This window comes from Lissotriton helveticus, chromosome 9 (genome assembly GCF_964261635.1).
Source record: "Lissotriton helveticus chromosome 9, aLisHel1.1, whole genome shotgun sequence".
In the NCBI taxonomy this organism is placed as follows: Eukaryota; Metazoa; Chordata; class Amphibia; order Caudata; family Salamandridae; genus Lissotriton; species Lissotriton helveticus.
Genome location: NC_136070.1, coordinates 1,163,246,611 through 1,163,262,622, shown reverse-complemented (window position 1 = coordinate 1,163,262,622; position 16,012 = coordinate 1,163,246,611).

Below are 16,012 nucleotides of genomic sequence, written 5' to 3'. Positions count from 1 at the left end.
CAACCATGGGACTGGAGAAAAATATGTGCAGTACTCCATCCAAGCACGTGCTGGTCTTTCCTCCAATAACAAATTCTGTTTTCAATGTTATTTCTTACGTATCTTTAAAACCAGTAATATTTACATTTGTCAGTTTTATTTGTACAAAACCATTATTAACTGATACTTTTATCGCTAGTCAAAATAAATATCAGCTAAGCCCATTACTGTAACAATAGTCGTTGTGACATCCGGGCCTAATAAAGTCTGGGGCCTTAAGTACAGATTGTTCGTTTTGCAATTTCTTAATACCGATTAGTACTGAATCGGTATTACGAGATCGCAAAATGGTATGTACTGTTTGAACTTTGCCTTAAATAGCTATTCCTTATGGTTCGCTAATTTAGAACTGTGATTCACAAATAAGGATTTGTTATTGCTCTCTAATTGGGAATTGTGCTCTGTCTCGCACTAATGACATAACAGAATCTATACTGGAGGAGTGCATCAGGCCACATGGTTGATTGTTAAGAGTTTGGAAACAGAATCCATTGCCATCCACCCTCATTCTACATCATGGCTAACCAAAATTCCCAAGTAAAAAGAGTAGGATGCGTAAAAGGAAGTTTAGCGACCAGGGTTTGGAAATATTAACAGAAGAATGTGTCCAAGAAAATTATAAATTTGGGAAATCATCTGCTACTATTCCAGAATCAAACAAAAGACAAATATGGATACACATACAGCAGAGGATCAAGGGCCATATGTATCATAGTTCCGTTTTGCGAATTCTAAATAGCGATTTTTAAGGAATCGCTATTTAGAATTCGCAAAACGGTATGTATGTAAAAAATTGCTTCTTTTTAGCGATTCCTTAACATTCCTAATTTGCGATTAGCAAATTGCTAATCGCAAATTTCCCATTAATTTCTATGGGCCAGGAGGCCCATAGGAATGAAGGGGAAATTTACGATTAGCAATTTGCTAATCGCAAATTAGGAATATTTTCAAGGGTGGAGGGGTGTCTCAAGAACACCCTGCTGCACCCCTGAAAATGACATGTAGGGGCATATGGTGCACATACATGCCCTAAGGGCATGTATGAGCGTCATATGGCAACTTTGTTTTTTTTTTAAATTGCTTTTTTATAAGAATTCGCAACTTACCACCAACTAGAAGTTGGTGGTAATTTCCGAATCCTTATGGGCATTTTTGAATTAATTTTTTCTTTGATACATTGCATTTAAGGAATCGCAAAATTTGCGATTCCTTAAGTGCAATCGCAAAATAAGGAATCGCAAATTTTGCGATTCCTTATTTTGCAGCAAAAATGTTTCATACATACCATTTAGCAAATTAGCATTCGCAAAGGGCGAAATACGCAGAATTTCGGACTTTGCGAATGCTAATTTGCTTGATACATATGGCCCCAAATGAGATTGGTGTGACAAACAGGAGTGTGGAAGAATTAAGAAAACAATGGTACGACCTATGGGCTTGCTCTAAGGAAAATGTTGCAGCAAGACCACAAGATGCAGCACGTACTCGAGGTGGACAATGTACAGAACACCCAGCAACAAAACTTGAACAGCTAATTGAAACAACTTTGTGGTCCTAGGCTGTGAGAGGTGTCATTAACATTCAAACATCTGACCATTCTACAAGTGCAGAAGGTAAGCTTTAATGTCTACGTGGTGTTTTTGTGAGTTTAGCCAAAGGTCCATGTTTATTAGAAACACTTCAAATACATGTAAATCATGCAATTTGTCAATTTTGTTCGGTGATACTTGATTTTTACAGTTTTTACTCCATGTTTGGTTTTATTGAGACGATTGCAATGTATTCTGGTCCATGTAGTGTACTGATCGTGTACGCGTATGTGCGCTGCTGTATCTGTTCCCCTTTGCAGTTCTGGCATTTAGGTAATGGGTCATAATCCAGGGCCGAATGGAATAAGCACTGTCACCTACACTTAGAAAAACATACAATTTAGGTTTCTAAACGCATAATGGGCCCTACAAATAAGCAGTTAATTACAATAGTACTTACCAAGAAGATATCCATTCCAAAATGTCCCCTTGCCAGCCGGTTATAAAGGCCTAAATGATGAAATATGAATGACTTGTGAACTCACTGGGTATTCGGCCACTATATTGGTTGTTATATATGCAGAATTCCAAACTACTTGAATATTTAGAGAATGGTGATATTTTCTGTTCCAAAATAAATAGGCATATTTGAATGAGAGTGCCATCAACACATCCTATCACATGTAAGAACTGAGCTATAACATGAAAATCAACGTTTGTTGCATTAAGTTCTGGTGGGCTGCTTGGAAAAGAAATACGTAATATATATTTTTAATAGCATGGCATCTAATAAGTTACTAAAAACAGGAGAATGTGCACTGTGAAATATCCCCCCCAGCAACTGCTACTATCCCCTGGTAGCTACCTGAGGCTAGAAGGTGGAGGCAACAAAGTACCTGTATGTGTGTGGGTATGGCATGGCTACAGTTTGTTGGACCAATTGGGTTGAGTTCTTCTATAATATCCATTGTGAACTGCCTGCTCAACCTGTCCTTAGGGTCTCATTTACAATGAGTTGGCATAGGGCAGAGCTGCAAGTGCGTTTGCTGAGCTGCCCTATTCAAAATCGAAAGGGAAGAAATGCAACATATTTACAAGATACAGTGCATTTCTGTCCTTTCAGCCTGCATCGGTGCACCATATGGAGCCTAGCGCCAACGCAGGCACCGTCTGCGTTGTTGGTAGAATTGGTTTTATGCAGGAAGAGACACCTCCCTGCGCAAAAACAATCAATCAAGGCATTTTCCTCTGTCTATGACTGCTGCAGAATGCAGCACACATAGAAAGAGGAAACCACAAAATAAGCATATTTCTCCTTGTTATGCCTGCCCTAGGGAGGCGTAGAGTTTTGATGCATTCCCAGGTTTGCAGATCCTTGTAATTCTGGGAATGCATCAAATCCCATTGGTGTTGGTTGGGACACCTACTGCAATGCCAATGGAACACCTCCCTGACAAAGTGTAAGGTAGTGCAGTGACTTGCTCTGCTTTGCCTTACACCATACCTAAGAGGTCATGAAAAGTCACACAAAGTGGCTTTGCGTGGCCTTGTCTATTTGCGTCTACACTCTGCGCTGTCGGAGTGCCTTAAACAGTGACACACCGGCGGCACAAGGGGCTTGTAAAGAAGCCCCTTATGTACACTTCCTCCTCTGCCTACTCAAATAAACTGACATGCATTTGAAAAACGTTGTCCTTTCTTCTCCGTCGCGCCTGTTGTGCAGCTGAGATACACATTCATCTCACCACAGCATAGAGTCCTGCCATTTTGAAAGAATACATTTGTGTTTCCACCCCTTTTCATATTTTGCACCAGGTTACTACCTGCTTCCAATAAATTAATATCCTAATTGCAAGTGCTTTGTACAGAAGAATAGAGATTCTCAAATACAGAATCTGTTTTTAAGAATCCTTAAAAAATAAAGGTTCCTTATTGTGTCTCTTCTCTGTAAAAAATTAAGAAATGAATCCTTAAACCACTTCTATACATCTCAATTCTAGTGGCTGTAAAGCCGTTTGCACCCATTTACTGACTTTTAATGCTTTTGTACATCAGGGCCCTGATTTGGAACGCTATTGGCTCAACTTCCAGGCCCATACCATGTTCAAACCCAGCTGCATTCTTTACTAAGCTATTGCATGACCAGCACCCTCACTTATCTTGTAGACAAGCTCATCATCTCTGATAACTCTCACAAGCAACAGTCTTTAATTTGTTAAGAAATAAGTGTGTGTGCCCACAGTTTTCCTCAGAAAGCCCGCGGACTGAGCCATTGAATGTCATGGGTGCCAAATAGTGTAACTGTGTAGCCTTGTTTCCACCTCATGCCTCTTTCTTCGTGGCTGTTGATGGTTTTCCCTCTTCAATACCAATACATTAGGGTAGTCAAAATATGATTGATAACTAAAGTGCACTTGTTTCTACATTAGAAGCTTTGCAAGTTGTTTACCTTCAGTATCACATTATATCACTTTATGTTATGTTATGTTGCTGGGGTCACACGTCAAATGATTTCACTTCCTGTGATGTCATCTTGGGTTAAAGGGTATGTGATGTCCATGAAGCTGATACAGCACTAGATCCTATTCTTAAAGAACTGATCTCAATAAAAATGTTGATAAAACAGTAGAGGAAACAACAACTCATATGGATACTGAGAAACAGTCATGGGCAGATATCGCAGGCCTTAATAAATGCCTAGAAGAAATTGAAGCCAGCATGAATGTCACAAAATGGAAAATTACAATCTCCCTTGATTGAGAGTTGGAACACTGGAACCTTCAGAGATAAGCAATAGAATTGAAAAACAGAAACAGGTGGATAGTCTATGTTTTTCAGTGGTCATGAAAAACAAAATCTCTATTTTTTAAGGGTACAAGAAAAACTAGAAGGGGAAGACGTGATTGCCTTCCTCAGAAAAAAAAATCAGACTATCACAACATCTACAATTTGACTGTCCTCTGCCAGGCAGAAGAATGTAGGATTGAGATCATCTGCTTCTTTAGATATCAAAAGACCAGACAGATCCTGGAAGTTGCCAAAAGTCATGGCTATTTTTTATAGAAAAATTGATTCTTAGGCAAGGCTTAAAAACATCTGATGTACTTCATGAGATCTGGCAATTATGCTGGTGAGCCTAGACTGTAAAATGATAGGATGTGAAGACCTGGAAGAAGTAGAAGAAAATGCTGGATTTGATGGAGGACTCAGCCAAGAACACTACGTAGATAACTGAAGAACGGCAGAACCCACAAAAAAAGGCAGAACCACACTTGCCCAAAATGCTGAGGGAAAACACAATACACTATAGGAGGCACCGTTGAGATGGACTGCTGAAAATAAATGCAGGATAGATGACAAGGACTAAGACACAAGTCAAGATCACACCCAAAAGACTCAAATGTAAACGATTTTGGAAGCTCTAGGGTCTCAAGAAAGATAGAGGAATGACGGTAAGGAAAGCAGTAAAAGAATTCAACCAAACAGCCTTTGTGGCGAACTTGATTTGCACTGAGCTGATTATGAAGAACCCCTGGCAAGATCATTGATGCCAGAAACTATGCAGCAGCATGGTACATGAACACAGAGCTGCAAAAGGACATAAATTGGGGCCAGATAAGAGTCACTTCATTGGAGACTTTCCCCCAGATTCATCAAAGTCCTGTTTTGCGAGTCCTTAATAGCGAATATTAAGGAATCACTATTAAAGACTCGCAAAACGGGATGCATGTAGAAATCGCAATATTTTTTGCGATTTCTACTGCTTCCTTATTTGCGATTCACTAATTGCTAATCGCAAATAAGGAATGGCTTTCCCATTCATTCCTATGGGCCTAAAGGCCCATAGGAATGAATGGGGAGTCATTCCTTATTTGCGATTAGCAATTAGCGAATCGCAAATAAGGAAGCGATTTCAAGGGTGCCAGGGTGTCCAAAGGACACCCTGTAGCACCCCTGAAATGGTAATGTACACTGGTGTTGTGCACACACGTGTGCGTGTAACATACAACTTAGAAAAATGCACTAAAGTGCATTTTTCTAAGTTTTCGCTATTTACCACGTAGTTAGACTTCGTGGTAAATAGCGGCCCCAGATTGCGAATTCGCAATTTTAAAATGGTACATGAATTGTATTTAAGGAATCTCAAATTGAGATTCCTTAAATGCAATTATTCGCAATTTAGCGATTTCTAGATTTGCGATTTTTGCATTTGGGATGATGAATCCCAAATGCAAAAATAGCGCTCGCAAAGGGACAGATTCTCAGAATCTGGCCCTTTGCGAGCCGATTTTGGCTTGATGAATCTGGCCGTTTGTGCCTGGGTTGTTGAATTGCCAATGCTTCTGAAACTGAATGTAATTGGAGAAGGTTGTAAATATTGACCATTATTATCGCACTATAATCCAGGAAGTTTGGGTTAGTGTATAAGATTGTTTACTATTATAGTCACCGTGGTCGTAATTGACTCAAATAGAATAGCCACATTACTCTTCCTAGGTGTAAGCTGTAAACCTGCTTTCACATGTCCTGAATGCACATATACATTTTAAGTGTCGCATGAACTGAGGACTGAAGATTTAAGAAAGTAATTCCTAGAGTTAGCCAGTCCTTGACTGAACTGGTAACTACCAATACTTGAATAGTAAGCACTCAATATATTCTACACAAAAGCTCCAAAACATAGCTGCATTAAAAAGCGTTCAATACTCAACCAAGTTATGAGTCTTGCTGATACTACCAGCATCTCCATAGTGTCTTTGAATGTCAACAGACTGACACAATCTATAACAAGCATTGGAAATGCAATAGGTCTCGCATTAGAAAAGTTGGAGCTATTTGTTTTGTAAATGACAATTTTTTTTTATGTGTTGGTCTTGAAAATAGCAAAAATTAATATCTTTGTCATTTACAATGACAATACTTTTAACTTTTTCAAATGGGACACCTATAGCATTTGTAATGCAACATGTTATGTATGTACGTGACTTACATGTATTCATATAACAAATACAAATGGCTTTTAATTTTTTTAAATAATTAATACTTAAATAAAAGTTCTTGTAATTTATAATAGCAATAGCTTAAACTATTGTAAATAACTTTTGTGAAGAATATGTTCAGTGTATTTTATTATGACGAAAATGCAAGAACAGAGGTGAAATATTAATTGATTTTACAAATAACAATGGCTTTTAAATTTTTTTCAAATAATTAATACTTAAATGAAAGTTATTGTAATTTATAAAGGCACTAGCTTAAAGTAAATCCAAAAAAAACAAGTTATGGGTGAGGCAGTTTGCTGCCAGTTGCTGCTGCCACTCTGATAGCAGCCGCAATTTTCTTTATTAATTTCTCCATCGGACCATAAACTGTATGTAAAGGGGTAGAAATAGAGTTGGAGTCGCGGCGATTGGGAGGTGCACTGTAGTGGAGTATTCCTTAAATACCGGAGCTGACGAAGTGTGCTCAGTGTACGAAGATAGATGCCCCTTTTGAAAGCTGCTGTAACGCCTGCAATACTACTGCTGGTCCCTAGATGGAGTGTTAGGTGGAAAATAGCAGCCACAATAAAAACAAGGTTAATTAACGTGAATAAATTACAACCAATACACTTGAAGACGGAGGTCAAGGAAGGGAGGACGAGGGGGCAAACAAAGGCAAGAGCGAGGGAGAGGAAATAAGAAACCCCACCCCTCTGAAATAGAACAATATACAATTGCATGAAATAAATAAATACCCGATTGTTTCTAAGAAGTGCTGGTACTGTCCAAGTAAAAGTATCAGAAGGAGAGCTTCTTACATAACCGAGGGCAGGACAAGAGAGGTGGTGGTGGGGGGGGGGGGAAGAGACTGACAGAAGAAGAGAGACCGACATACGAGGAGAGAAGGGGGTATCTTGAGGGAGAGAAAAAAGAAGGGAAAGAATCAGAGGAGCGAGCAAGTTGTATAAATATGAGAGCGAGAAAGAACGAGGGTGAACTATAGAAAGAAAGAGGGCTGACAGACAGATATAGACGGAAAACGAGAGTACGAGTGAAAGGGAGAGAGAGATAATGAGTGAATGGGAGAGAAGGGAAAATATATAGAAAAAAAAAAAGAAAAGACACGGCCGGCCGGCCGTGAAACTGAAAGCACGGCCAGCCGTGAATAAGCCTTTGATGCAGCAGGGGGTAATTAGGGGAGGAGAATGGCTGGGCTGAGGCAGAGCGCAAAGCCTTTGATGCAGCAGGGGGCGGAGCGGGAAGAGCTGCTGGCGGCACCAAGCTGACGATTTGATGCTGTGCACGCGCATTTTAACTAATTGCGCTTGCGCATTGAGTTAAAAGTACACATGCACTGCATCAAATCGCCAGTGTAGGTAAGCTCTGTTTAAGCCTCTATAGTCTCGCTCTGCTCAATGCGCATGCACATTTACAGGCGAGACCTAAAAAGGAGCTCAACACTAATATCGAAAAATAACAGGTATCTTTATATATATATATATATATTTTGAACCTTCGAGCTTCGTTATCAAGCAAGTACATTTTCATAATAGACTTCACAGTTTTAGCAGTTAACCAACAGTGCGTTTTTAGTTGTAATGCTTTCCTATGGGGGAAAGAACATTTACTGCATGTATATATATACTTGCGAGGCGTTTCTGTGGCACCCCTTTCAGTCATGAGGTGGTAGAGGGGCGAGCACCATAGTTCCATCAACAGATCGGTTGTATCTGCCCTGGCAAGTGAGTGCAGAGGTGCTGGACTGGTTGTAAAGCTTTCACGCTACGCGGTAGAAAGGAAGGGGCCAGCCACCTGGAAATAGGCTGCGGGGGAGGCAGTCTGTTTCTTAAGACCTAGGTGACTCTGGTGCAGAGTGCTCACTGGAATCAGTCAGGCAGTAAACGGGACAAAAACAGGACAGCCAGGCCACTCTGCGCTGGCCTCTGCGATGCACAAGTCCCTCAGCGACTGGTAGTCTGATGCCACTGAGAATCCAGACTGGACTTTCATCAGGCATTGGTTGCTGCAAGGGTCTGGTACCCCGGATATTGGTGGAGGAGGGCTTGTGGAGGTCCTGCCGTCTTAAGGTTTGGCAGGAAGACTGCTCTGACCTCCTTGAATGCGCTGACCGTCACCTGGGTGGCTACTGCTTGGTGGACAGCAGCTTCTTTAAACCAGACGTATCTTGATTCCAGATGTTGGTGCCTGCTGGCTGCAGGGGAGGACAGTCTCTACCCCAAGGGAGATGCTGGCTTCTGGGAGTGCTGACAATGTTGCGGGCCATGTGGAGGTTGCACAGCAGCAGGACGAGTCGGGTCTTTGCAAAATATCTGCGCAGCAGGCAGCGTTTGGCACTAAAAGTCCACAGCAGTCTTAAGTTCTCGCAGGTTCGGCTCTTCAGGGTCCTCTTATTTTTAGTCAGTGGAATCTGAAATTCTGGAAGCCCCTTTAATACTACATTTAGGGGAGTTAGGAGAGTAGTAGCCTACTTACCTTTGGGGTCTCTATGCCCTGGATATGACACCTTCCAGCAGAAAGTGGGCATAATCCTGTCCCAGTGTTCTAAATTCTGCCATCACCAAAAGAACTCTTCAGTTAGTAATAAATGGAAAGTCTATCAGCATTTCTTTGAAAGCTTAATGCAGAATAACTATTCCTGTGCAGCTGAAAAGGGAGAAGTGTCTGAAGCTCACTGCCTGGGTCTAAGGCTGGATAAATACTGCCCACTCTGCAGCCATCATGTCACCATTGAGGAGATCCTACACATCGGTGTTGGCCAGATCCACTGGGAGGGACAAAATGCTTGTTAGAATCTGTCCCCAAGCGTGAGAGTAAGCCTGGTGCTTTGAAATCCTCTTTACAAAGGTATATAGCAAGCCTTGAGCTAGATTTCTAGGTGATAAAAGGGCCAAAAGAGAATAAGGAACAACTGTACAAGGCAAAGCGGACTAGAGGCTTGCTTGGAGAATGCCTCACAGACCCATGATTGTCCAGATGCCATCAGGTCCCAGTAGCCAAGCCAACTTGTAAGAACCGGTGACCAAAGATCACAGATTAACAATTGTGGAGACGCAGCAGTATACCTGCAACTGAAATCTTCCACAACATGGCCCAGTACCCTCAACTGCTCGTTGATTGGTGTATTTTGGGGAGTTGGGGGGTTGGATTATTTTGGCTGATAAGTCAACAGATAGGCTTCAGACCTCGGTGCCTGACAGAATTTCAACTAAAGCCACATAACAAGGAACCAGGGCCCTAAACCTACCACATTAGAGATGCTATTTAGTATTTAATTAAATAGCCACTATGACCTACAGGCAGAGATTTTGTGGATAAACACAATATTTAGGCCACTGAATCTTAAAGTTAAAGTTCATCCGAGTGCCGTTCCATACGAGTAAACTCAGTGCAAGGACAAATTTATCAAATCTAGAGCTTTGAGTGGAAACATTAAAAGTATGTTTCACTTAGAGTCTCTAACCCAGAAATCGTTTTTTAGATGCATATTACAATATATTATTTTTATTGTGGAGATTGATTAATATGTGTGTGGTACCTCACACTTAAGCCTTTGTAACTTTTTTCCAACAAAAAGCTATTTAGGTCAAACTTGCACCAGACTCCCACTTCACTCACCTCCATTCCCTCGTTAGGAAATCTAAAAGTACCCAAGGTTGTGGATTCTGCTGGATGGAAAGAAGAAAACAGGCAAACTATACAATACTAATATTTTACTTGGGAAGGGGGGAGCGAATATGCCTTGAAAGAAGGTGCACAGTTGTAAAAAGTCATGGTCAGCTTACAGTAAGCTTAGAGCCCATCCACGGCTTACCATTTTACTATTGATTGACTTTAGTATAACTCATTTAGTTGCTTATGTGGGCTTCCCTTCCTCGTGTTTGACTGCTCTCCCATCCATGATTTATGTTGCGCTCTCTCTCATGTGCTTCTCTCCCCCGCCCCTGGTGTGCATCTCCTCTGTGTGATTTTACACCCAGCGCCAAGTTGCTCTGTCTTGCCAGTTTGCTTATCTTCTGTCACCCCGTGCTCCACATTGCTCTCTCCGTGGTGTCCCGCTGCCTACCATGTTGCTTGCCCCCACTCTTGGACTCTATGTTTGTTCTGCACCTCCTCATCCTGTGTTGCTACCCTCACCCATGCTTTCAGTGTTGTCTCTCATCCCAAACCATGTGTTGCTCCCTTCCTCCACTTGCATAAAAAAACAAGGGAAAGGTATAATATCTCCCAAAAACGACAATGCCTGAGCAGAAACCAAATACCTGTACTGTGAACTGTGGTCTAGTACTCTATCGACTTCATTACAGAGTGCCTACATTAATGCCAGAGACCCAGTTGGCATGGAGAAACAAGCCATGAACATCAAAACTAATAAAGGTCTTTAAAACTAACACAGACAAAACTGGCAAAGCTGTTTACACAATCTGAAAGGCTCCATCAGCAGAGCATGTGAAATCACACTAGTAGACTAAGGCCTTGAAACCCTTCACCTTCGTTTCACAAAACTTAAACTGTACCGGAAACTTAACAATAATTAGCCTAACGGAGTGATTTACCTGGTTCTGACTTCAGTGTTACTTGTGATTGACACATCTTTGACTGGTGAGGAGGAGATAAGACACCTGTTTCTGTGGTGCATACATGTAGAACGTTAGTAGGACTACACGAGCACAGGACACATATATAGGGGAACTACATTTGTCAATTGGGGTTGTACTAACACATACCCTAATCTGTCACTTCACTGTAGAATTTAAATGTCCCTATTAGTTATGTGAATATACACTGGCACTCTTTACGGCACTTCCGCAGAGATCATCCTGGTATATCTACACATACCCATACCCAGTACAAATGCCAACATGTACAGCAAACAGCAGCCTCTTAGAGTGTGTGTTACACTGTGCCACATTTACAAACTTGTAATCTTGTTTTCTTGATAGAAATCAACTGGCCTACAAATACCAGAATGCACATGTACATTCTGAACCAAATGCGTCACGCACACATGAATATGGGACTCTTAAGACCTCTATATCACTGGCAACCAAGTGACCAACCCCTAAGCCATATGACGATGTGAGCTACTCTGAGCTGTTAGATTACCAATGTAAAATAATCTGCTAACCTCCTGGCATTGGCTCTTTGCATGGCTTGTAATGTCTGTATGTCAATCAGGTCCTGTTTTCACACACTTTGCTGCTGCTCAAACAGTGCTGGAATCTCTGGACTGTGGGATATTCAGATTTGTGAGGCACACTGGAAACGTATTGCCAACCATGGTCTCCTCTGCTCCCACTCCATGCAAACCTCGAGGATGGCGGGTCACAGCAGGTCATCCAGGCACTGGTGAAGTCATTAATCAGTCCAGGCCTGGTATCCTGATGCCCAATGTTCGTTCCCCTTGCCCAGCTCAGCAATTGAAGTGCGCGGCAGCGGCTTAACGCTAAATTGATGGTGCCCGACTGCAGAATATGCGAAGAGACTCACCAGTTCTTCCATATGTTACAGATTGTTTAGGCCTAGATAAATGGGGAGCCGCACAAGGTGTGAGGCCAGCAGGCACAGCCCTAAGCAGAATGCTAATAGGAGGAGTTGGGGTGCTGTGAACCATGAACACCACATGTCGCTGGCAGTTGTAGGCAGCAAAGCGAAAGAAAAGTTTGCGTTTTTACTTTTTCCTCACATGCCTTTACGTTACATTTGCCTGTGGTCTCACAGCCTACCTTGCCTACGTTTAGCAATGATCCAGCCCTCATCTGAAATCTTCCAATAGGAGGGCGAAGACAGGCTGTATCAAGCAAGGGCATGGATGATTGGATGCGCAAACCCTGCTCTGTTTATTCACTAATTGACGAGGGCCGAGACAATCACAGAATACAAATACACACTCATAATGCCGGAACAGTAACGCCGTGGTGGGCCAGTCAGTGAAAGCGGTGGGCCAGTCTGTGGAGACATATTAGGAATTCCCTCAGGCAGTTATATTCGCAGGTATGTTTATTTTATTTTAAACAGTTATCCGAAATTTTGACCGCAAAAGAAGGAATTTATACTCCCGGCCCTCTGAATTAACTGCCGGTGCTCAGCACCGGCACAAATTAAGCACTGAAAATGTGTTTCAAACTGGGCATTTCTGGGCAATAGGCTACTAACATCACACCAGTCCATGCACACTCCTGCCAGGTACCGTATCCCAACCACACATACAGCGCACTCCACCCCTGCACCCCAGAAATCCTCAGCCAGGCCAGGACTGCAGGTGTAGTCTTAATATCAGCACTACATCAACCGTGCAAGGGCAACCAGTCAACATGTCACATGCACAATCAGCATACCACCAGCACAGCCGCCAGCTTCTCACGAGGACAGTCAACATGTCACACACACAGCTAGCATGTTACGGGTGCAGAGAAAGCAAGTCACAGGTGTAGACACAGCATGTCACGGGTGCAGACACAGCCCTCTTCTCACAAGTCAATTGAAAGCCGAGATTCAGGGGTGCAAGGACAACCAGCATCTCGCAGGTGCAGACCTAGAGAGCGCCTCGCAAGTGCTGCAAAGCCTAGATCTCACAACTGTAGGCACAGGCAACATCTCAATTTCCAGCAAACCTTCACAAATGCAGAAGCAGAAAGCATCTCAAAGTGCAGAGACAGCTAGCACCTGACAGGCGCAGAGACAGCTAGCACCTGGCAGAGACAGCTAGCATCTACTAGCATCCTGCACATTGATTTATATACTTGCATAATAACGCCCAAAACCTTTAAGAGAACATCAGGCCAACGAATGTTGTTCGCAACAGCACAGTGAACCCATCCGCCGAACACCGGACATTTTGCAACTTGCTTTTCTATGGTGTATGCATAATTATACATGTGCCACACTTGCCCCATACCATCATCTCCTGAATATTTTTCCTTTTCTCGCAAAATTTAGCCAACCTTGCCACTTAGACTATAATAAAGTAAACAAACTAAACAGTTCACAGAACTTACCCCAGTAAAACAAGCGTCTTCAAATAGGTTGTGCCTCCAATTCTCGCAAAATTTAGCCAACCCTGCCACTTAGATTATAATAAAGTAAACAAACTAAACAGTTCACAGAACTTACCCCAGTAAAACAAGCGTCTTCAAATAGGTCGTGCCTCCAATTCCAAAATTTAGCCAACCCTGCCACTTAGACTATAATAAAGTAAACAAACTAAACAGTTCACAGAACTTACCCCAGTAAAACAAGCGTCTTCAAATAGGTCGTGCCTCCAATTCTCTCAAAATTTAGCCAACCCTGCCACTTAGATTATAATAAAGTAAACAAACTAAACAGTTCACAGAACTTACCCCAGTAAAACAAGCGTCTTCAAATAGGTTGTGCCTCCAATTCTCACAAAATTTAGCCAACCCTGCCACTTAGATTATAATAAAGTAAACAAACTAAACAGTTCACAGAACTTACCCCAGTAAAACAAGCGTCTTCAAATAGGTCGTGCCTCCAATTCCAAAATTTAGCCAACCCTGCCACTTAGACTATAATAAAGTAAACAAACTAAACAGTTCACAGAACTTACCCCAGTAAAACAAGCGTCTTCAAATAGGTCGTGCCTCCAATTCTCTCAAAATTTAGCCAACCCTGCCACTTAGATTATAATAAAGTAAACAAACTAAACAGTTCACAGAACTTACCCCAGTAAAACAAGCGTCTTCAAATAGGTCGTGCCTCCAATGAATGTCTGCTGATTCGCCTTCTAAAATGTTCAGTGCTGCACGTTTAAATAGAGCATGCCGCCCTAATTATGCAGCCTTTATGACTAATGAAGGGTGGTGGTGGCGCCAGTAATATGCCTGCTCAATTATCACAGCATGCCGAGAGGCGCCCCACGCTGCTGGAGCACTCAACTGTGCATTAATTATAGTTGAGTGCTCCAGCAGCCTGAGGCGCCTGTTGACATGCTGGGATAAGTGGGCCTCATGCTGTGATAATTGTTGCTGGCGCCAGAGGAAGTGGTGACTCATGCTGGGATAATTGGTCTTGCTGGCACCTGAGGAAGTGAAGTCTCACGCTGTGATAATTGGTCTGGCTGTGCTTGGGACGTCTGAAGTGCAACAAACGTGCACAAGCTGCTCCACTTTCAAGCACGGCGCGTTCACAGACCTGGGTCGGCTCGTGCCCAGGTCTGTATCTGCTCGCTCACTGCTCTGACTCCCTTGGCAGGGAGCAAGGCAGCTATAAGTCTCGTTGGCGGCAGGGCTTCGCCCTGCAACGCCAGCGAGACCTAAAAAGGAAAAAAGTCCTAGCATTCCTGGGATCTAAGACTTCTCCAAAGGAGGTAAGTTAGACTAGTATTTCAATGTGTACTTTGTAATCCATGATCCAAACGATCCAAAGATGTTGTACTACAATGTATTTCTTCAAATCACATTATTTTATATAGTCACTTATTTTAAAATATTAACAAACTCCATAATACCAACACATATTTCGAGGTAACCCAGAGCCAACTGCTGGGAGCTGTAATAAGATTATTGTTATAAATTATCTTCAGATAACAAACACAGGGAAGATTTTAACTCCTATCATGTGAATGTATCCGATGAGCAAATCACACCAACCAATAATTACTGTATGATGCTTTGAGAAAGAAGTTTTATTTCTTACACATTGCCAGTACAACAAAATGCCTTTCAACAAATGTGCTAAAAGATTTTTGTAGCACACTAACAATTCCAGAATGTTGTTTTCATAATAAGGTTGTAATAGGTATTTAAAGCCAGTGCTACCTTCGCAAAGTCATTCATAAATGAGTGTGCCGCGTGCGCGTTTTAGGAATAACAACAAGGACACACTTATTTATTAACTTGCTAGTGGCCTTCCAACTGACCACACCCGTATCACGGTTTACATTTGTTAAGTTCCTGATGGAGGGCACCAGGATGAACCACTCAGTTGGACGCCCAAGGGGAAATACATAACCCTCCCCTAACACTGGCATTCCACATGGTCAAGACACAACATTACACAGCCCGTGCCTTAATTTAGCACTCCCAGGGCTCATTTTATGTGATACGACCCATGATGTCTAAAATTAAAAGGAATTTAAAGGATATTCTCACTTTGCTTACCTCCCATTAGTAATGTGCTGGGTTTTTATCTTTTGTACCTTTGGGATGTTGTTTAAGTGGCGCCTCTTTTCATTGGAATTATGCCTTATGTCTTCAGGAATCCAAAAATCCCAGGGTAGCAATTTTTGGAAAACAAAAAAATTGGACCTCAAAAAGCAGAAATGGAACATGTAATTAAACAAAACCCACAAGAGTAAGGGCTCTGTTACAGGTATGGTATAACATAAGAGAAGGTACATTTTAAAAGAGCCAGGGAAATAGTATAGCAATGGAAATGCAGCATAATGGTCCCCTGTTTTTAAAAAGTTAGCATACACATATCAAA